This window comes from Myripristis murdjan, chromosome 13 (assembly GCF_902150065.1).
Source record: "Myripristis murdjan chromosome 13, fMyrMur1.1, whole genome shotgun sequence".
Taxonomy (NCBI): Eukaryota; Metazoa; Chordata; class Actinopteri; order Holocentriformes; family Holocentridae; genus Myripristis; species Myripristis murdjan.
In genome coordinates, this window is record NC_043992.1 from 6,615,235 (window position 1) to 6,637,859 (window position 22,625).

The following is a 22,625-nucleotide window of genomic DNA, read 5'->3' on the forward strand; positions in this document are numbered from 1 at the left end:
GTATGGGAGTCGTTAACGTGGCTCCGTCAAAGTGAAAAAAAAAAAAAAAAAAAAAACTTCCAGCAGCTCAAGTCGTTGTGAGTGTTCCTTTGAGTTAAAATATGGGACAAGTTACAAGGCTTTCACACATTCATGTATTAAACCAAACAGTTGAGGGATTTGAACCAGCAACTCCCTCCCTGCCTGTGTCATCATCAGCAGACGGAGTCAGTGGCTGGAAACTGGCTGCACACAGTCATGATCTAATGGACTGAATATAGTGTGCCGGCTGGTTTGGTCCTGCGCGGCCGGAGGGAGGCGAGGAGGCGTTCCGATTGGGAGATTACAGGCATGACATTACTTTAAGCAACTTATAATAAAAGCTAATTATGGCTCATGGCGGTCGTATTCAAATTACAGTGTGTAAATCAAAATAAACTCCGCTTTTATCTTTAAAATACACGCGGAATTTTTAGGAGGCAAAGTGTGTAAAAGTCACTGAGTCAGATAATCAGATTCTGCTCTGCAAAGTTAGAAGATTTCACTGTAAAACACACGAAACACACAACACACATGGATTATAACAACATGCATGATGCAGAGACATGTGATGTTCTGGACGAAACGCAAAAACACACCAGCAAACCAAACAGCATGCAAGTGTTATAGTTATAAGTGGTTTTATCTGTGACTCCCTCAGGGGCGGACTGGGTGATTTTGGGGCCCAGTACAAACACAGGTATGGGGCCCCTGCGTCCCCCCGTCCATCCTTATTTATCTAAAAACACCGACTCGTCCTCACGCTGTGAAGTGTTGATGTCCTGTGCTCTTTTCACGGCAACAGGCTCTCACCACATCAGACCAGCCAGAGACCTGTGAGGTTTCCCAGTTCGCTCATTTTTTAAAGTTAATTTTATCACAAGGTGCTCATTTTCGTTTGTGCATTATTGTTTAATTTGGGTTTCTTGATGCATTCCTGCAGTTTTGTTTACTGTGAACAAACTGCCTCAACTCTTCACTTTAAAACTGCGACTCTGGTGGGACTCGAACCCACAACCTTTGAATCACTGCTCTTGTGTTTGGCTAGAAGTCCAATGCGCTATCCATTGCGCCACAGAGCCACATGGTGGTGTCTTGAACAAACTGCTAGCTAGCAAGGCAGACGCTCATGTAAACATGCTAATTAAGGCCAGCCTCTGTTCAATCAATCAAACTTTATTTCACTTACAGCACTTTTCATATAAATTAGAAAGCGCTTTCATGGCACCAGATCTAGTTGATGAGGCAGAAGCAAGCCCCTCGACTGGCTTGCTGGTCTAGAGGTATGATTCCCGCTTAGGGTGCGAAAGGTCCCGGGTCCCTGGACAAGCCCTTGCCAGCAAGAACCTTGTACCTTGTCTGATGGCATTGGGCAGCCCCCAGTGCTCTGTGTCAACTATAACACCAATGCCATCCAGCAAAATGTTCAATGAGTGCTGACTGCAGACAAAGCTACATATGCTGCCGTAACGTTAACGTCTGTTTAATACCCACGCTGCCTCTGACAGACAGAGGAGATAGGGTGCCCAGGCTCGTTGGTCTAGGGGTATGATTCTCGCTTTGGGTGCGAGAGGTCCCGGGTTCAAATCCCGGACGAGCCCGTCCATAGATATCCATAGATTTGCTGATTTGTGGAAAGGGGTGTGCCACAGGTCCCTGATGAGCTTTCCCTCCAAAGGATGGCTACTTTCCAGGAAGCCAGCGAAGGCCTGCTGCACCGTTTGTTTGGAAGGGGAAAATGAGGTGGATGGATGCCATGGGTTTATTTAAAAGACTTCTTGGCAAACTGTAAATCGTGAACAGTCTTTAGCTTGGAGTGAGAGTGTTTGTCCACATGCTGGTGGAACTTTAAAGCGTGCGGCACTTCAAGGTGATTTTCTTCACCGTTAATTTCAAGCATGAACTGATTCCCTTCAGCTGTCTGTTCACGACTCAAGGCCCCTGGAGGATTGCCGTGAAAACTTCCACTTCATGGTAACAAGTGATGTGCAAGAGAACAGGCGGCTTTCCATTGTCGAGCAAGATGTTGAAAACTGGCTTTCCAGTGTCAGAATTGGGATTCAAACCCGCGCCTTGAGGCACCTCAGTTGGCTCGTTGGTCTAGGGGTATGATTCTCGCTTAGGGTGCGAGAGGTCCCGGGTTCAAATCCCGGACGAGCCCTTTCTATCAAGAACCTTGTTCCCTGGTCTGATGGTTTTGGGCAGCCCGAGTGCTCTGTGTCCACCAAAGCACAAATGCCATCGAACAAAATGTTGAAAACGGGCTTTCCAGTGTCAGAATTGGGATTCAAACCCATACCTCCCCGGGAGACTGCGACCTGAACGCAGCACCTTTGACCGCTCGGCCATTCTGATGGCGTCGCCATGTACAGCTCCTTCTGTTGAGTATTTTTAGAAAGCGCTCTCATGGCACCAGATCTAGCTGACGAGGCAGAAGAAAAGGCACCATGGCCGGCTCGTTGGTCTAGGGGTATGATTCTCGCTTAGGGTGCGAGAGGTGATGTTTTTGGGCAGCGCGAGTGCTCTGTGTCCACCAAAGCACGAATGCCATCGAGAAAAACGTTGCAAACCCTGAGCATCACGTTTTGAAAAAGAATCTATGCATGAGCTCAGATGACCTGACCATTTGCTGTCACGCTTTGCTTCTTGACACAAGTGTAAGAAAACACAGCCGCCGCGTCCAGTCGCCCAAAGGTTTGGGTACAACATGCTCACAAGACTTTGCATTGGTCAGGAATCAAACGCGGGTCACCTGCTTGGCAAGCAGCTATACTTTCCACTACACCACCAACACTGAGGCAGGACAGCCGCTGGTTCGATTCCTGCCCACCTGTAGACGCTGTGCAGGTGTTCTTACTGGGCTGCTCAGAGCATGAGGGCAGGGACAACACGGCTGCATTTTCCACCGTAATGTGTGTGTTACATGTGTCTTATATGTGTGTTATATGTGTATTACATGTGTGTTATATGTGTATTACATGTGTGTTATATGTGTGTATTATATGTGTGTTGTGCGTGTTATATGTGTGTGTTGTGTAAATCCAGTTTGCTCTGTCTTTATGAACGTGTCGCTGTTTCAGCCCAGCTGGCCGCTTGCAACCCGACTCTGTCCCCCTGGACCCATAGGAAACATCTGCAGTGTGTGTGTGTGTGTGTGACGTACAAGGAGAGAGAGAGAGAGAAAGAGAGTATGAAAGGGAGAGAGTATTTATGTCTTTATGTCTGAGTGTTTCTGTGTGATATTGACGGAAAGTGTACGTATGTAGTAGAGAAAAAAGGGCAAAGAAGAAAAGGATGTATGTGTGTGTGTGTGTGTGTGTGTGTGTGTGTGTGTGCCTTATCTGTATATATGTGTATATATATATATGTGTGTGTGTGTGTGTGTAGGCTGTGTCCTTGGTGTTGCAATAAAACACACAGAGCTCTAAAATTAGACCCTGAAGACTCAGTGATTAGCTCACTTCCAAGATATGGAACTACACACACACACACACACACACACACACACACACACACACACAGGGGGTTATGCGGTGAGTCAGCGGGACTTTTTCCTAAAACAGTAAAGCACACAGTGATAAAACATCACCACATCATGCCTCAACTAGTTTCTATCCAAGACACAGTGTCATTTCCTTATTTCCTTTCCTTATTTCCTTTCCTCGTTTTTTTCCCTCTGTCTCTGCCTGTCTTCCTCATCCCCTCTTCCTTTCTCTTTTTTCATCTCCTCTCTCCTCCCGTCCTCTCCCCCAGACAGAGTGAAGGATGCTCAGCATGCCTCTGCCATGACTTAATCCCAACCGAGCGTGTGTGTGTGTGTGTGTGTGGTGCCCCTCCATCACTCACCACTCTCTCCAGGCGGACTCACTCACTCACTCCTCCTCCCTTTTCTCACCTTCTCTCTTCCTCCACTCTTTCTTCCTCCCACCTCCTCTTCCTCTTCTCGTTTTCTTTTGTTTTTCTCCTTTCCTTATTTATTTATGTATTCATTTATTTTCTTACTTACTTAAATTACTTATTCATTTCAGGTTTTCATTCACACTGTCACCTGTAATATTCCTATAATATTTCTGTAATATTCCTAGAGTTATTCAGTTGCTGTGAATGTGTGTGTGGACATTGTGACAGTGCGTGTTGTTTTACTGCAGAGGGCCTGTGCAGTAAAGCAGCGTCTCTCCCTCAGCTGTGACAGGAAACATTTTTCAACAATAACGCAGATAATTAGGATTAACTTAGCTCACATCTAATTAGGTCATGTTAGCCCGAGAGGCTGTGAAGTAGCTGCCGATAAGCAAAAACTTTAGCAGCATATGACGATTTTAATTAATTTCATGCATTAACTGTAACTATACTCCGGATACAGACGGGGCCTTCTGTCTGTTCTCTGCGTTCGTTTCCTCCATGTTTGTGCTCAGAGCACCGGACAGAAGACGAAATGTTAAAAATCGCTAATATTACAGATGTGATGTGTTTAATGACCTCTCAGACCGCCGTCTACAGCGCCGCCTACACTCCTGCCTCTTTGCAGCAGCTCCATCGTCACAACCTCCTCCACCGCCGCCATGTTGGTTGGTGCCAGAAACCGTGGACTCTGCACTGCCCTCTAGTGGATTTACCGCTGAAGATCCGTAATGATGACGTAAAGGACACACGGAAGCATGTGGGCGGTGACAGTTACATCGCTTGAAACCCATTTTTTTTTTTTTCTTACTGGGAAATCTCACATTAGTCGGGTGACGTCACCGTGGAAACCGACATCGCAATACAGCTTAGATCGAAAACAAAATACCAAACCGATCATTCTTTAACTGGAGGTTTGTGTGAGGGCATGTGATCAAATCAAAAACTAGGAAATATAAATGGAGAAATATGATGCACCACTGTGTGTGTGTGTGTGTGTGTGTGTGTGTGTGTGTGTGTGTTGGATGAGCGGGACAGAGAGGATGTGAGCTCGAGGAGGAGGGACTGAAATACGACTGACCTCGCCTCAAATTGAAAGCAGTTGTGGAGCTCAGTGTGTGTGTGTGTGTGTGTGTGTGTGTGAGTGTGTGAGGGGAGGGGTGTCGTTTTTAGAGTTGTTCCCACGACACCAAACGACCTCCACCTCTCTCTCTCTCTCTCTTTCTCTCTCTCTCTCTCTCTCTATAAATGGGTCGTCTGGTGGCATTTTGGTGGCGGGTCAGACTTAAAAAGGAGAGAGAGAGAAAATAAAAGATAAGAGAGTGAAGAGAAAGAAAAGAGAGAAAGAAAGAATGAAGGAGCAACAGAGAGAGAGAGAGAGAGAGAGAGAGAGAGAGAGAGAGAGAGAGAGAGAGAGATTCACGCTGAGTTGGAGGTTGTTTTCCAAAAAGAGCCTGAGAATTATTAAACTACTCAGATGGAAAATAGTTCAGAATTTAAAATAGTGTGTGTGTTGGTGTGTGTGTGTGTGTGTGTGTGTGTGTTGGTGTATGTGTGTGTGTGTGTGTGTGTGTGTGTGTGTGTTTGTGTGCCCAGTCTGACCTCTTTCACCCCATGACTAAGCCACAGAGGAAATTACTCTGATGTGACAGACAGACAGGAAGACAGACAGATAATCAGCCAGTCACTCAGACAGACAGAGAGACAAGAAGACAGACAGACAGACAGGAAGACAGACAGCCAGTCACTCAGACAGACAGACAGACAATTTGCCGGAAGGATAGACACAAAAACTCCTAGGTAGCAGAGAGACAGACAGATGGATTTCCCTAAAGGTAATGATATAATAATCATAATAATTATTAATTATCATAATAATCTTTACTTCTATGTTGCTTCCTAAAACCCAGTTTGTTCTCAACATTAATGTCATGTGGAAATATAGAGGTTTCCTCCAAGGTGGTGATTTTCTTTGCCTTCAGCAGATAAACTCTCTGCCACTGCGTTATATCAGTACAATCAATCAATATATCAATATTTGAGCTGATAGCTGCTCTTTTCTTTTAGCATCTCTGCTTTATTAGACAGTGACGGTGAGGAGAGAGACAGGACGGCCTGCAGCAGAGGGCCTGGGCTCGGATTCGGACCCGGGACGCTGTGATCAGGACACCTGGGACGCGCTCTACCAGACAGACCACCGGCGCTCCCCTGATGGCTGCTCTTTTGATTCGATAATTGAGTTTTTAACTTCAGTTGCACAGACGCACATTTGAGCTCCTGTGGAACGAATAATCCTCATTTTTGTTCTAGAGAGCAGATCAGGCCATGTATTTTTGTCTGAACCCGACCCAGACTCCAGATTCAGCTCATCCTCCATCTTGAGGTTATATTTACCGCCTGAAATAGCCTACGTGTCGCCTTCAGTGTCATCATGTAAACTCCAGGAAGATGCCCAGAACAGACTTCATTAAAATAACACGGATGTGAACTTAATTTCTGAATTTTTGTCCGAACCTGTCCCAACCAGACGGGTCCTGACGGGCTCAGGTCGCGTATCCACTCTCTAATTGGTTCCCTGTGTTTAGGGTTTTTTGGTAATCGGAGGGTTCCCGGTTCTCCCGCTCCTCCTATCCAAAGTGTGTCAAAGTGTCCTTGAGCAAGACACTGAACCCCTCAGCACTCCTGATGGACAGTTAGGCACCTTTCATGGCAGCCTCTGCCATCAGTGTGTGAATGTGAGGCAAAGCGCCTTGAGGTCAGTAGACTAGGAAAGCGCTACAGGAATACAGTCCATTTAGATTTGAGATTATTTTGGGGGTATTTCTGCTTTTTAATCAGACGGTCCCGGTGAGGAGAGGCAGGACACACCGGGCTGAGCGAGGCGAGGACGTGCAGGTCTCAGGTGTTTTAATCAGAGCGGCTCCGTCATGTTCATGTTGCCGTCGCTGTGCAGATTAAAACACTGAGAAACACGACTGACTCCCGCTCACTGGAGAATTATCCTGCCTTTTCCAGGCTCAGCAGGCCTTGTGGAGGAGAGCGTTCACCCACGCTGCTTCTCCAGGGATTCAAACCAGCGACCGCCTCTACCGTCTCTCAGCCGACCACGTTGCAAATGCGTCTCAATTCTGCCAGATGAATTCATGTCGGGGAAAGTTCTGAGCATAAAACCATCTCTCCACCGCTCCGATAATAAAAGTCAGAAATGCAGAGGGGATTATATTTAGCCTGACATTTAACAGAACTGCAACACGCTCATAAAACCAGGAGGATTGTGGGGAAGTTTTACCCCCCAGGCCTCGGTGCAGACATGGGGGTAAGGGTTAGCAAAAAAAAAAAAAAATGCTGAAGATATTCTTCTTCTGTTGATGAATCTGGTCCAGGTATTTTCCCGTCTGATTCTCTTTCAAAATAAAAGCTCCCCGTGGAGCAGCCAGACTAACAGCCTGACACCAGCGCATTGAAAAACATTAATTGTAAAGAGAAATTAGGTTTTAAGAAAGGTATGTCTGGGTGTGTGAGGGAGGATCTTACACACACACACACACACACACACACACGCACACTCTTCACAGCTATCTTAGAGAAAGAGCTTATTAACCTTCTTATTTCAGTCCCGAAGGGAAAAAAAGATCCCATTCAACTTTGAAGTGCGCGTGTGTGTGTGTGTGTGTGTGTTGGCTCATGTGCGCGCATGTGTGTGAACATTTCTGTACTGGGGTGTGTTTGCATGCACATATATCTGTGTTAAACAGCTCGCTCCACCGGGGGAAATATCTCGCATCATTTCTCCTCTCTTTCCTCCAGCCGCTGGTTTCCATTGATTCCACTACGATATGAACATGAACTTTCAGAGCCTTCACACTTTCTTCACTCCAGTTTTCCATCAGCAGAATAAAGTCCTCCACATGAGTTTTCCTAAAAGCAGCAGCACTGTTGTGTTTTCAGGACTTTTTCACACTGAAACGCTCCCTCCTCCTCCTCCTCCTCCGCCGGGGAAAATAGTCCCTAAGCGGGGAAACGTTTTGCTTTCCACAGCCAATTATCAGCTGTGTGGTTTGTGAGTGTTGAGGACTTTGTTCGCTGCAGAAGTAGAACATTATAAGGCGGCTGCTTCAACCACAAACTCTCATTTTGACTCTCTGCTGTGAAATCTGTAGCTCCTGCAGGAGTTCATAAAAGGTTTGTTGACGTGGAAAATGTGGCGGAGACTGGAGTGCACAGGACAAACATTCAAAATCTCATCTCAAAAGATTTTGTTGAATAGGAATTTTAAAAAAATATCAGTCAGGCATAATTGCTACAAATAATTAGCCCATTCTATAATAAGTTGAATAAAACATGTAAATGTGAGTTTGATAAATCACATGCTATCTTCAGTTCTCCCTCTGGGTTCCCTGAAGGTGTCAGATGTGTGTGTGTGGTTTAAATCTGCTGCTGTGGTCGTTGAGCGAGGACGTTTGTTCACTCTGAGCGGGAAGATGAGACAAAACAAATCCAGAGAGTGGATCAGTGGTTGAAGCGTAGCAGCGATACAGCTGGAAACTGACTGGACAGCTGGAAACAAGGAGGAAGAAGAAGAAGAAGAAGAAGAAGAAACAGCTCAGTATCAGGTTGTTGTTTCACACTGGAGGAGCTGGTTTGAACCTACACATAAAGGATTTTTTAATATGTTTTTTTGCCCTGGTCAGGTGGAACTTGGCTGAAAAAACATATTTCAAATATTTTATTGAAAAAAGTCTGAGAGCCACTGAGTTAAAGGAAAGCCTGATGACCTAGCAGCTCTGACCAAACACAGATTTGACCTCCAGGTTTTGTCCCAGCGGGGTGAGACAGCCGTCTGAGCGCAGAGCGACAGAGCGACACAGCCGCCGGATGTCGTTGCTCAGACGGCGACTTCACCGTGTGAAAAACATACAACACAGGTTTTTAATGAGGCCAGACCAAAGGAAGGAGACAAACACCACAGGCCAGAGCAACACTTTCAAAAATATCTGCATCAGAGACCATCTTTCCAGAGCTGCTTTATTCCTTTAAGTCGTTAAGTTCATGAATTTAAATGCCAACACACCGTTTGCTTCATTCATATGGACAAGTGTTGCCAAATTAAATGATACAGTTTGTTTGAATGGGCATGATGTCACTTTTGATTGATGCTAAAAACTCTCTCTCTCACACACACACACAGACACACATGCACGCACGCACGCACTCACTCACACACACACACCCACACACTCTCTCACACACACAAACACACACACACACACACACACACACACACACACACACACACACACAGTTCTAGTCTTAAATTTGTCCCTGAAAATGTAGCTACGTCAGACACACACACACACAGACAATAATTATTATTCATAATAGATATTAATAATGTGTGTGGCACAGCAGTGACTTTGATGACAACACACACACATTCCTGTGTGTCTGTGTGTTTGTCTTGTGTGTGTGTTCCCAGACAGAGACAAAAGTGCTTTGTGATTTCTGCCTTCACATTAACCTGTCTGTGTCTCCTGTGAGACACACACACACACACACACACTATGAGTCTTGCTTGCTGTGTTAGCTTTGTGATCATCGAACCATTATGTGCCTGCCGCACACACACACACACACACTCACACACACACACACTGCTCTGTAATCTGTTCAGATGTGATTACACGCCACAGGCAAAACATTTAACCTGTCTGATCGTCCCGGCCAATCACATCGCAGTTCACCTGGCTGCCGTGGTGACCAACAGCCCTGTCATTACTGTCTTAGCTGTAACCATGGCGACCCGTCAGGTGTCCCCCCGGTCATATTCTTGAGACTGAGGTAGTGACTACTGGCACGCACACACACACACACACACACACACAGTGCAACTGAAAAACAAGTTCTCGTCTTGTTAGCTGTTTTATTTTCCAGGTGATAGTTTCATTTTGTTATGTTTAAGTGAAATCCCGTAATTTGGACTTCGATGGTGAATCATACGGTCGTCATTCATGTGAAACTTCCTCAGCCTGGCTGCCCAGAGAACCCATTTTCATTCACACATCTGGAGGTCAGAGGTCAAGGGACCCCGAGTTTTACATGATAAATATTGTTACTTTAAATTGATTCACGAATCCAAAAGTTGATTAAAAAAATCATAAAAAAAAAGAATATTTATGTTTAAGTGAATCATTTTTTTCCCACCGTCATTAGCTACTGTGGCTAATTGTTAGTAGCCAGAATCAAATGTTACTGTTTTACGTTTCTGCAAACCAAATAAAAACGTCAACATGTCTGACCCAAAAAGCTGCTTCACGTCAGCAGGTAGACTCCCAGCCTGCGTCACCGCCGTGTGACTGACAGCCTCCTCACTGTCTCTGCTGCATCTGTGTGTTTCTGTGTGAGGTTCACAAGTTCAGCCATGTTGGAAACAGGAGTGACATCAGCTTCTTCCTCAGCGTCTGCCTCACACACCTGGTGGGATGACTGTGTGTGAGCGAGTGTGTGTGTGTGTGTGTGTTCAATCACTTGTGGTTTCAAATGACTGACATTCCTGCCGCAGGGGGTCAGGGTGTGTGTGTGTTTAATGATATATGACTGTGTGAATGTGTGGGTGTGTTATAATGTTATAATGTGTGTGTGTGTGTGTGTGTATGTGTGTGTGTGTGTGTTGCCCCCCAGGTTGAAACTGTAGAACTCTTTTGTTCTCTTTTTTCTCTCTTATATTCCTTTTCTCTCACTCTCTCAGACGGACCAACACACACTGCAGTGACCGCATGCTTATATTCACACACACACACACACACACACACACACACACACGCATGGAATTACTTCACACTTCTGAGACTATACAGTCGAGGGGCTGACTCAACAAAACCTACTTAATCCATGTAGTGATTTCACTCACACACACACACACTCACACACACACACACACCTCAGCTAACATGCCTGTGTGATAAGGCCATTGCCAGGAAGCCGGCAGAGGTGCTGACACGTCTGTATGGAATGTAATGAAGCTCAGAGCGGAAGATGTGAGCTGAACCCCGATCTGACCAAGAGCCTCATGGAGAACAGAGAACATACACAGTAACAGAGAACATTAGAATAGGAACATGGTGATGAAGATCATAAGAGCACAGTGAGGAACGTAATTAGAAAACATTGAAGAATACAGTGAAAAACATCATGAAAAAGACAATAAGAACAGGGTGAAGAACACAGAGAGAAACATAATAAGAACACAGTGAAAGAAGACAGTCAGGAACAGAGTGAGGAACAGAGTGAGTTGTGTGTGTGTGTGTGTGTGTGTGTGTGTGTGTGTGTTGTCCTATAAGTATTAAACTGGGCCATTTACAGTTTTTTTTTTTTTGATTGCTTGAACTCATTTTGCAAATGCTTTGCTCTAAACACAAAGCAAATCTGCTCACAGCTGATAGAAATGGCCTGCATCACTGTGAAATCACTAGTGCACCTGCATCACTACCCTTTCCACAAATCACCAATCAGTCAGTATGCACCTACAAAAAAGGGCCTATAAATTGTATTCTGTATTTTTTTTCTCAACTCCTTTGAGTTTTTCTGTGTAATACTGTATGTGACTTACCGTATTTCAGTTTTCCCATCAATACAGTTAAATTTCACTTCAAAGTCTTTGAGTTTGGATGCAGTTCTTTACTGTAAGTTCACATTTGAATGTGTAGCTCACAGGAGAACCTTGTTCAAACTGATGTCTGTATTTTCTATTCTGCTGTCAGCTGTGTTACAGTACAGTAGAGCTGACGGAAGGAATCTACTCATTTGGGCAGAAGTTGAGTTGTTTGAGGGAAATACTGGCTTTTGCTACTTGCTTTACAATATGTAACTATGTAAATTTTCAAAAAAAAAAAAAAAAAAAAAAGACTGCAATCCACACAGGAGAATGTAAAGCTGAACCTGCTAAAACTGAAAAGGGTATGTTGCATTTTGGTGTTGAGTATGAAGTGAGTGAGTGGCTGGATTAACTCGCTGGACTGCAAGTTGTATTAGGTGGTGACAAAATGTGCTTTTGCTGCATGTTTGAAATGTTTTGTCATGGTAAGAGCCTTTTGCAAACAAAATGTGTTATTCTGGGCAGAGTGCCTCTCATGAGGCTGATGGATTTACTGTTTTGAAACCAGGGTTTGTGAGTTGACAAACATAAATAAACATACATACATAGTATGTAAAGCAAAAATAAAACAATATAACAAAATCAAACTACGTACAGCTACAAAATCTCATCCACATCGCATACGATGTCTTCCTGTGCCTCTTTTGCTCACCGTCTCCACGCAAAGTACTCAACATGGCTGACCTGGGGTCTGTTTGTAGAGCTTAGGCCCTGACTGGTTGGTGTTCAGTTTTCTACGTAAGTGCTTTCTTGAGTGTGTCTCAGGTTTTCTAATTACCCGATGTGTTTTATGTTTTGAACATAAGTGTTTTCCCAATGGTAACCAGATGCTTTCATTTTTGAGCGAGGTGTCTTTTGCATGAAAAATTTAAGCGTATGTTCTTAGTGTGTAAGCAATCATAAAAAACTGTAATTTAATTTAATTTAGTTTATATATGTTGTGTTTTATTCCATTTCAGATCTCAGTTTACTAAAATTATTCTCTTCAGATTATCACAGATTACAGATTATTTTCTTGTGTAGATGAGTTTGTCTCAGTTCTGTCATTGTCAGATAAGTTACGTAATGCATTATAGAAGTAACATCAAGCCATTTCTTTCCCTCATGAGAATATATCTGTCTCTTTGCTGAGCTATGGGAATCTGAGTGTGTGTGTGTGTGTGTGAGTCAGGCCTTACACATGGTCTTCATCGCTGTGACTCAGTGTGTCTGCCAGCTCAGTGGCAGTTCACATACACTTTTCTCACATCACACAGTCTCCAACAGTAATGACATCACACACACACACACACACACACACACACACACACACACACAAATCTAAGGTTTAGCGCCCCTAAAATGATATATTCAACAGCATTTATAGTGATGATAGAGCAAACAATAATCATACATTTTTAAAAAAAAAAAAATGGACTTGAGAATATAATTATGAAACTTGAGAATCACAGCTGAAATTAACAATAAATAAATGAATAATAATGAATAATAAAATAAATGAAAAAGCTAAAAAAAAAAAAAATGAAGTAAGAAAATAATTTTCCAAAATAGCAAAATAAATATCAGAAAATTAGCAAAAAACAAATACATGAAAATCACCTAATCTAATGAAAAGATATTCTGGTTTGTGCTGAGATTAAAACCGAATCACACGTTTGTGTGTTGTGGTGATGTCTGGTGAATAATCACCACGGGTTCACTGGATTTCTTTTTAAAATCATGAAGGGACAAAGGCCTCAGCAAATCAGCAAAAAAAACAAAACAAAACAAACAAACATAATAATAATTATTAATAATTAAAAATTATTATTATTAATTTTTAATAATAATTATTACAATTTGAAAGTCAGATCATATTGTGTTTACAGCCAACTAAATTACAGTGACATTAAACTTATACTATTACTGTTGTCACCAGTATTATTATTGTTGTTGTTGTTGTTGTTGTTGTTGTTGTTGTTGTTGTCGTCATACTCCGCTCTGAGCGCTGCGTTCTGACCTCTGAACTCGGCGAGAGACTCGACTGCGACAGGAAGTGGAGGCCCGTCGTCCCTCAGCCGCACAAGCCCGAGGTCACTTCCTGTCGTCTTCCTGGTCATTGACCTATCAGAGTGAAGGTCAGAGGTCAGGGTGACGGTTGCTGTGAGAGAGAGAGGTGGAGAGAGACAGAGAGAGACAGACAGAGAGAGAGAGAGACAGAGACAGAGAGAGAGAGAGACAGAGAGAGAGAGAGAGAGAGAATGAGAGAGAGGTTGACACGTGGAGGGTTTTCATGTAGCAGCAACCTGCTGTGTTCTCGTTTACTGTGACATCATGTTCCTAGAAGATACTGTGTGTGTGTGTGTGTGTGTGTGAGTGAGTGTGAGTGAGTGTGTCTGTGTTTATGCAATAGCAGCCATTATCTTTTCAGCTGTCAACTCAGACAGCAGGAAGATTCAGAGGCTGCTTGCGCCACTGGAATGTAGGTGGTGCGCATGCACGCACGCACACACGCACACATACACAGACACACACACACATGCACGCACGCACACACACACACACACACACACACACACGCACACGCATTGGGTAATAGTGTCCTCATGTTGTGCTGCTGGTAATCTGACGTAATCTGACATAATCCAGTATCACTGACCCGACCTTTAAATACAGAATTTTAGTAATTAGACATATCGAGTTTTCTAGTCATTTTTATTCAAATTCAATTTTCAGTTTTTTTTTTTTTTTTTGCTAATTTACAGGTAATTTTTGGCTTTTTCTATATTTCAGGTATTTTTTGCTAATGTTCTGGTATTTTTTCCTTTTGCAAATTTTCAGGTATTTTTTAAAATTTATTTATTTATTTATTTATTTATTTTTTGGTAATTTTCAGGTAATTTTCTGCGTGTCTTATAGTGACATCATCACCAAAGGGGGCGGGGCTTAGCACACCCCCAGGGCCTCAGCTGCAGCTGGACCAGTCCGGAGGCGTGAGCCCGTCGGCTTCTCATCTCAATCTGAGACGCTGCAGATCCCCTCCTCGTCCTCTGATCCCCTCATCTTCCATGTGTTTTCTTCTTTGCCTGTTCTTTGCCTCTCTTTCTTGTCGTCTGACCGTTTTCCACTTTCCTTTTTCCTCCTCTGCTTTCTCATCATGTCTTCTCTTTTCTCCTCCTCTCTCTTGGTTTTATCTTTGTCACCTCTTTTCTTCCATATCTTCTCTTCTGTACTCCTCCCTTCTCCTCCTCACATCCATCCCTCTGTTTTCTCTACATCTCTCTCTCTGTCATTTCAATAGTCTCCCAAATTTTGTTTTTCTTACCATTTTCTTACATCTCTCTCTCTCCCTCTCTCTCCCTCTCTCTCTCTCTCTCTCTCCCTCTCTCTCTTGGTGAGGCATTGCTTGTGGTAGTGAAGCTTGCTCGCCCAGTCGAGATCCAGAAACCACAACGCCACCAGCATCTAGGTCAAAACCAGCCTCTGTGTGTGTGTGTGCGCACACGTGTGTGTGTGTGTGTGTGTGTGTGTGTGTGTAAGTACATGCATATGTGTTTTTTTGTTGTTTGTACACTGTTGTGTTTTGTGTGTATCATGTGTGTACGTTTGCATGTCTGTCCCTTTTGTATGTGTGTGTATGTGTAACATACTGTAGCCAATGCTAACTGCCTGGCCACACACACACACACGCGCATGCGCACGCACGCACGCACACACACACACACACACACACACACACACACACACGTACCACAAGCCACAGCTCTAAGTGCTCCTTGGCAAGAGACGCAGAGATTAGGACAAAATGGCTTGGCCAAAGCCACACACACACACACACACACACACACACACATACAGCCTCTCCTCTGTAATCAGCTGAACTGAAAAATCTCCTGCTTCACTAATTACAGAGTACAAATGATACAAGCAATATTCTGAGCTAATTAACATTATCTGCTGCTTCACCGACACACAGACGGACGGACGGACAGATGGATGGACGGACAGACGGACGGACAGATGGATGGACGGACGGCTCCACGTCCAGTTTCTTGAGCTCAGTTCATCCTCCAGCTGCCCGGCAGCCTGAAGGTCCTGCAGTGTCAGAGAGCTTCATATAATCTGACACACACTTCAGCTCCTGATGATCTGGAATAATCACCATCATTTAGTTTGAGGACGTGGTGTCAATCAACAGACTGACAACAACACCATGCAGCTTGACCCGACCCGACCCGACCCGACCCGACCCGACTCAACTCGACTTTACTTGATCTAACTTGACTTGGTTTGATTAATTTCATTTAATTTCATTTAATTTCATCATTCGAGTTGTGAGCTGGTTAACAAACTGTGTCAAGAAAAACAGCACAGCAGCAAGTTTTTTTAAATCTGTGAATTAAATCAATCAGTGCAGCAGGTTTTTTTTTTTTTCTCACCTGTGAAAACATGAGGAGCTTTGATTTCAGTTACTTATGATTGAAAGTAACAGTGATGGAAAAAATTAACAGGAATATACAGTAATTATAGGAAAAAATATAGGAAAAAGATATGGGCCTTCAAAGAGTAAAAAACACTCCTTATATTTTCTATGTCTCTCTCTCAGTGTGTCTGTCCAGCTTTTAAAACCCACCTGCACTGTTTAACACACACACACACACACACACACACACACACACTCTCTCTCTCTCTCTCTCTCTCTCTCTCTCTCTCTCTCTCTCTCTCCTCATGTGGAATCACTTCTAGTTTCTGCTGCATTCGCTGCGCACACACACACACACACACACACACACACACACACACACACACACACACACACACACAGGCACGTCCTGCTCTTGTTGGTTTCTCAGATAGCCGGTAATAACAAAGGAAACAGAGCCAAAATGAGTGCCGTCGTGTCATTAGCAGTGGAAATGTGGTTGGTTATTAGAGATGGAATATCAGAGCGAGCAGTGATGACTTCATATGAGCTGCAGGCCGATCCAGCACACACACACACACACACACACGTGGAGCCCAGACATGACCGGTGAGTTAACTGTGTGTGAGGTTCAGGTCAGCAGCCAGGTGCGGCCAGGTGTCGGCCGCCCGGGATCCTTCAGTTTGGAGTTCCCTGTTGCCTTAAGGGACACCGACTGGATGTTGTGCTGCCTCAAATAATTGCTTTAAAACCACGACTCTGGTGGGACTCGAACCCACAACCTTTGAATCACTGCTACTTTCTCTGACTAGAAGTCCAATGCGCTATCCATTGCGCCACAGAGCCACTGGCTGCACAGTGGCTCATCAGACTCTGTGGTTAATCCCTGGGAGTGTTGCTTTTCTGATTCAGCCTCAGTCTTTGCTGCTCTCAGAGAAACTGTCACAGCGGCTTTTAACATTAGCTATCGGTGCCAATGATGGCCAATCATCTGTCCATCTGGTGTTATTATGAATCTCACTGGAGTTCTGCCCTCTTGGTCAAGGTCAGAGTCATGTCAAGCTTATTTTAGCAAATGGGAGACAGCTCAACAAATTTTTATGACTAATCACAGCACTTATGGGCATATCTTACCCAGAACTCTGGTGGGATCCATAATAACACAGCCATCTGTTCATCACATCGTGAAAGCTATTGGTCACATTGACATGAAATGGGGAGCATGGAGAACCCTGTCAACTTCAGTGACCTCATGACTAACTCTCCTCTAGCGCCACCCTCAGGACAAAATACTGAATTTGCACACAAGATAGCAGGAAATGTAATCAGTGGATTGCCATGCAATTTGGTGAACACATCCACGCTCCCCAAAAGAAGATTCCTTTCCACCACCCTCTGGCCAAACTGTATAAACCCCATTCTCCTACAAGTTGCATTCCCCTATGTTTAATCAGCCTTTTATCAAGTTTGTAACATAACTTAACATTTTAGATTTATAGATCTTTAGCATTCAGCAAAATGAACCCCTGAGAAGAAAAATCTTCTCCATTCAAAGTTGAGAGCTGAGCTCCAAAGAGTCGAGTCTCAAGAAAAAAGCACAGCTGAGCTTTCCATCAGTGGAAGCCGCTGTTTGATCGCTCTTTAAGTGGAGCAGATCACACGACATCGCCACAAAATATGGCAGGTATTCAGTCGCTGCCACGTATCCCAAATGTCGCGGGTTTGACTGACTCATGACTTTCTCTCATCGTCTCGTTTCTCTCATTTTTCTCTCTTTTCCTTCTTTTCTTTGTCTCTTTCTCTCTCTCTCTCTCTCTCGTTGCCTCCTCCTGCTGTCTGTACAATTGAAAAGCATGAAAAGTAATATCTGTAAAAAGGTTATTAGCCAGCATGTGCAGCCACATGAAGTCACTGCGGGACTGGAAACAATTCGGCTCAGATCCTTCAGACCGCCGTGTGGTCGACTTCACATTTGAATGGCTTGATTTGAAACAACCGAGACTGTGACAGCAGTAATCTGGAGGCTTTCAGTGAGGGGCTGCTAACACAATAACTAACGGCATAAACAAAAACATGGCGCTTTTTAACATAATTGACCATAATTCATTCATATATCCAAGCATCTGTCTGACTTCTGGGGCATTTAATTTTGTTTTATTCTCTTTTATTCTGTATGTTTTTAATTCAGCAGTCTGTTTGTGACAAAGACAAGAAGGCAGAGGAGGCCACAGTGGACTCAATCTCAAATACATAGGAATTTCATTTGTTTTTTTGTTTTTTTTGTTCATTTTCATTTGTGAAATGAAGTGATGCCGGCTCAGACTGTGTTACAGGCTGTGGTTACACCTGTTTTTAAAATTTTATTATTTTTTCTTATTTTATTTTGATGATGAGTGCATGTGGAAGGTGGCAGCACCAACAGGCCGACCAGACCGTCTGTAATTTGGTGTTTAGCATCAAAAGTTTTTGGTGAAATGTAGGTAGCTTATTGCAAGAACAAACCTTGTTATTATTATTATTGTTATTTTTTAAACAGTTTTATGCTTAAAAAAAAAAAAAAAAACCTGGTGGGGGCACTGGATTTTTTTCTAGTGCCCCCTGGTGGCTGAAGCTGCCCGGGTGGCCGTACGGTTAAACTGACAGATAGTTGGTCTCACTTTTAAAAGTGGGAATGAAAGCATGTTGAAACTTTCCTATGACATTAAAGTGTTCATATCTCAGCTTGTAAACAGGATCAGAGCTGCAAAGGTCAGGGGTCACAGCACCAACACACACACACACACACACACACAAACACTCACACTTTACACAGGACAGATAAAGACAATGAGAGCTTAGCTACTTGGTTAATGTTAGAAAAAGGTCATGGTTAAGGTTAGGAAAGGGTTAATCAAGATGGCTGAAGGTGATGGTGATGTGAGGTTAGCAAACTTAACACACCATATGCTAACGTGAGCTAGCTAACTTTTGCTCACAGCCGGCCGGAGGTGGTTGGGGGTGGATGGACCACACAGAGCTTCACTGCAGAGCTCCAGGATCCAGTCCAGACTGGAGTCCAGCTCAGTCCAGCCATCACCTTTTCCTAACCTGAACCACGCAGCTAATGAAAGCTAAGCTAAGGAAAACTAACTAACGTAAAAGAATGTCTAATACAGGGAGAAGTGGCACTCTCGTCTAACTTCCGGTTCTCGGAAACACGTCTCTGTCCATTTGAGGGCGCTGGCGGGCGAGTGCAGAATGAATGGGAGTCTATGGGGCTACACCCCTAAAAATCCACTTTTCTCTGGAAGTAATTTTTTTTCCAGTAATTTGAATACTGTTTTCAAAAGTTGGGGCTAAAAAAATACACTCAGCTGAATATTGGATTTTTTAAGTTCACCTATCTGTTCTGAAAAGCCGTTCAAAAAGTGTGATGACGTCACACATAGAGAGGTGCTGCTTTACGGCGATTTCCAGAGCCCGTCTCCGGAGAGCAGACGGAGACACTCGAGAGAGCCCGCTTGTGCTATATTAGACATTCTCTGTACACACAAATATCAACTTTGATGGAAAAGTCCTCCTTAAGAGTGGTGTTTCCCGTTTCTCTTGGTCTTCAGGTGCCATCAAGTGGGATCCCTCGTCGTAAACAGCCGCAAGTCTGTCACTGACCAATCAGCATTCATTAGCAAATGCTAGCGTGTTATGGCCAACAACAGCCCAAACTGTAGGAAACTGAAAGGATATAAGTCCTCGCTAATTTCACTTTTAACCTATAATCCATACTGGACTTTCAGAAACTACAACAGTATTTGCGATTTTTCAACCATAAACAGGAGTAAGAGACAAATCTAGTCGTTTAGCTCCATAGAGCCCCATTCATTCTGCACTCGCCCGCGATCACCCCTAGTGGAATTACGGTGGAACTGCAACCAAGTTCGATACAGTGGGGGTTAATGGAGAGTGGCAACGCTCGCCGTAGACGGGCTCTGCTAACGTGGCTAAAGCTAATGTTCCAGTGGCTAAGAGCGCCTGACAACAGGAACAGATGATAACAGATCTAGTGGAGCAGTGGTGCTCCTCTAGTGGTACCTTGGAGTACTGCAGGGGGTATGTTAGATTTTTAAAAATGTTAATTTAAAAAATATAAGTCATGCATAAATCCCAAAATAATGAGCCTGTGCTATAATAAGTTCAGTAATACATGTAATAATAAAATGTAAGTTTGACCAGCAGACAAAACAGAAACAACAGAATCTCCTCAGTGCTGTGATAAGCTCCTGTAAAGGATTTTGCATGAAATCTGCACAGTCGGCTGATTTCTTGATCGCCGCTCGGCTCAGTGGAACGGCGATGTTCCAGGTCACAGTACCGCCTTTGTTCTCCGTTCATTTGCGTTGTGTACATGCGTGTGTGTGCGATCCTGCAGTCAGAAACAGCCTTGATTTTTGTTTTTTTGTTTTTTTCATTTGACCGCTGTGCATTTTTGACAGAGTGAAAGCAGATTTCAGACTCGTCTCTGTCTGCCTGCAGCTGAAGCTAAAAACACCAAAACTGAAAGTTACGAGGTTTTTCACAGCAGTAATTTGGAGTCTCTTTCTATTCTGAACCCCCGGCTGGCTGGTGAACGAGTGAAAGTGGCTGGTAAATTATGGGATGGAGCCGCCGCGTTGGACCAGAGACAAAAATGCTTTTTTTTTTTTTTTTTAAGTATTGTTGAGAACAACTCGGGACTAGTCGCTGCAGTTTGTCCTTCTCCTTTGTTGGAGAGCGACCTGGTGACCTCTGCAGAGAGGCTCCAGGTCTGGACAACACACACACACACACACACACACACACGTTTAGAGGGTAATTGTCTGGAGGAAAGTGAGTTGTGGAATGTCTGAGTTTGGAATAACACTGTCAGGAACGGTGCCAACGTACCAGCGCTGTTTACCTTGCAAGTGTGTGTGTGTGTGTGTGTGTGTGTGTGTGTGTGTGTGTGTGTGTGAGAGAGAGAGAGAGAGAGAGAGAGAGAGAGAAATGTGTGTGTGTGTCTATATTTCTGTGTTCATGCTTGCTTGCGTCTGCTTCTGTTTGTATATGCATTCCATCAGTTTGTGTGTGTGTGTGTGTGTGTGTGTTTCCTGTGTGTGTGTTTACATCTGTTTGTGTGTGTGTTTGTCTTCCCAGTATAAAGCTTTAACTGGTGCAGTCTGGTAAACTGGCTGTTTGAACAGAAACAGATGTGGCAAAGAATGTGTGTGTGTGTGTGTGTGTGTGTGTGTGTGAGGTGTGTGTGAGGTGTGAGTGTGGTAAGTGGTTGAGGTAGATGAGGTACTGTAAGTAACTGAGGTAAATTAAGATCGTCAGCTGAAATATATTTTCAGTAAAACTACTCACACTCACACACACACACACAGATACACACACACACACACACACAAACACACACAATATGATGATATTCAGTTTTATTGATACATCGACTCAAACTGAGTTGATGAGGCGTCTCCTGCTGCTGATGTTAGAATATGTTCATTTTTAAAACTTTTCATTTTCTCCTCAGCACGCCACGCCGTGACGTCACGTGTCACATGGTGTGTGTAAACACCTCGACATGTTCAAGGTCATTTTGCCTCATTTCACGCTGTGTCACGGCACATTTTGGACTTTTTGTGTCAGAGACAACAGAATGAAACAGTCGTCCAAAATGTAACGTGGCTGTCCGAGGTAAAAAGTGTGTCCACCAGGGGGCAGCGCATCAGTGTTGCATTTTGTGTCGCTGCTGTCGGCGCTATGACAACCCACACCGCTTATCGGATCCAGCGTAACATTTGCACATGTGTGAATGTTGGCTTGTTATCTTGTCAGCTCAGTCAGCAGGGCGGTTTGGCTATTTGTTTGTTTGTTTGTTTGTTTTCAGCTTGTCAGAAAGTTACAGCCTGTGATGTCAGCATGTAGTTTTATCAGCCGACCAATCACAACGAGAAGATTCCGATTCCGATTCCGATTCCGATTCCGATTCCGATTCCGATTCCTTCAATGTTGTCATTCAGTCAGTACACTAAAATGTACCCAGAACAAAATCACAAGCACAGGCAAAGACACGATTCAAAAACACAATGAAAACAGAAGTCAGCATGATAAAAAGCAGAACTGCAGTTATAGTGAAAATGTAGAGGAAAATAAAATTATACACTACCAGTCAAAAGTTTGGACACACCTTCTCATTCAATGTTTTTTTTCTTTATTTTTACTACTTTCTACATTGTAGATACATACTGAAGACATCAAATATATGAAGCAAGATATATGGAATTATGTAGCAAAGAAAAATTTGTTAAATAACTCTAAATATGTTTTATGTTTTACATTCCTCAAAGTAGCCACCCTTTGCTCTGATTACTGCTTTGCACACTCTTGGCATTCTCTCGATGAGCTTCAAGAGGTATATAAGAGGTATATATATATATATATATATATGTATATGTGTGTATGTATAAAAACACAGGACAGGTATTGGACAATATTGCACTGAAACAATAAATAAAACCACTTATTGCGCTGAACAAGTTAAAAACCTTATATTGCACCAAAAAAAAAAAAAAAAAATGCACCAAGATTAATTGCACTTGTGTGTGTTTTGGATGTGTTAGGAGGTCCGCAGCCTGAGGGCAGGTGGGTAGAAGCTGTTTA

General features: G+C 43.5%; 4 non-coding genes across 4 annotated transcripts; 2 read left to right on the forward strand and 2 right to left on the reverse strand.

Moving 5' to 3' along the window:
• Positions 1 to 1,008: 1,008 nt before the first annotated feature.
• On the reverse strand, positions 1,009 to 1,100 carry trnar-ucu (transfer RNA arginine (anticodon UCU)). The gene is given in 2 exon segments: positions 1,009 to 1,044; positions 1,064 to 1,100. It is a non-coding gene; the product is annotated as a tRNA-Arg (tRNA).
• A 447-nt stretch (positions 1,101 to 1,547) lies between these two features.
• Positions 1,548 to 1,619, forward strand: trnap-ugg (transfer RNA proline (anticodon UGG)). The gene has a single exon. It is a non-coding gene; the product is annotated as a tRNA-Pro (tRNA).
• A 488-nt stretch (positions 1,620 to 2,107) lies between these two features.
• Positions 2,108 to 2,179, forward strand: trnap-agg (transfer RNA proline (anticodon AGG)). Its single transcript has one exon. It is a non-coding gene; the product is annotated as a tRNA-Pro (tRNA).
• Positions 2,180 to 16,725: 14,546 nt separating this feature from the next.
• Positions 16,726 to 16,817, reverse strand: trnar-ucu (transfer RNA arginine (anticodon UCU)). The gene is given in 2 exon segments: positions 16,726 to 16,761; positions 16,781 to 16,817. It is a non-coding gene; the product is annotated as a tRNA-Arg (tRNA).
• Between the last annotated feature and the right edge of the window lie 5,808 nt (positions 16,818 to 22,625).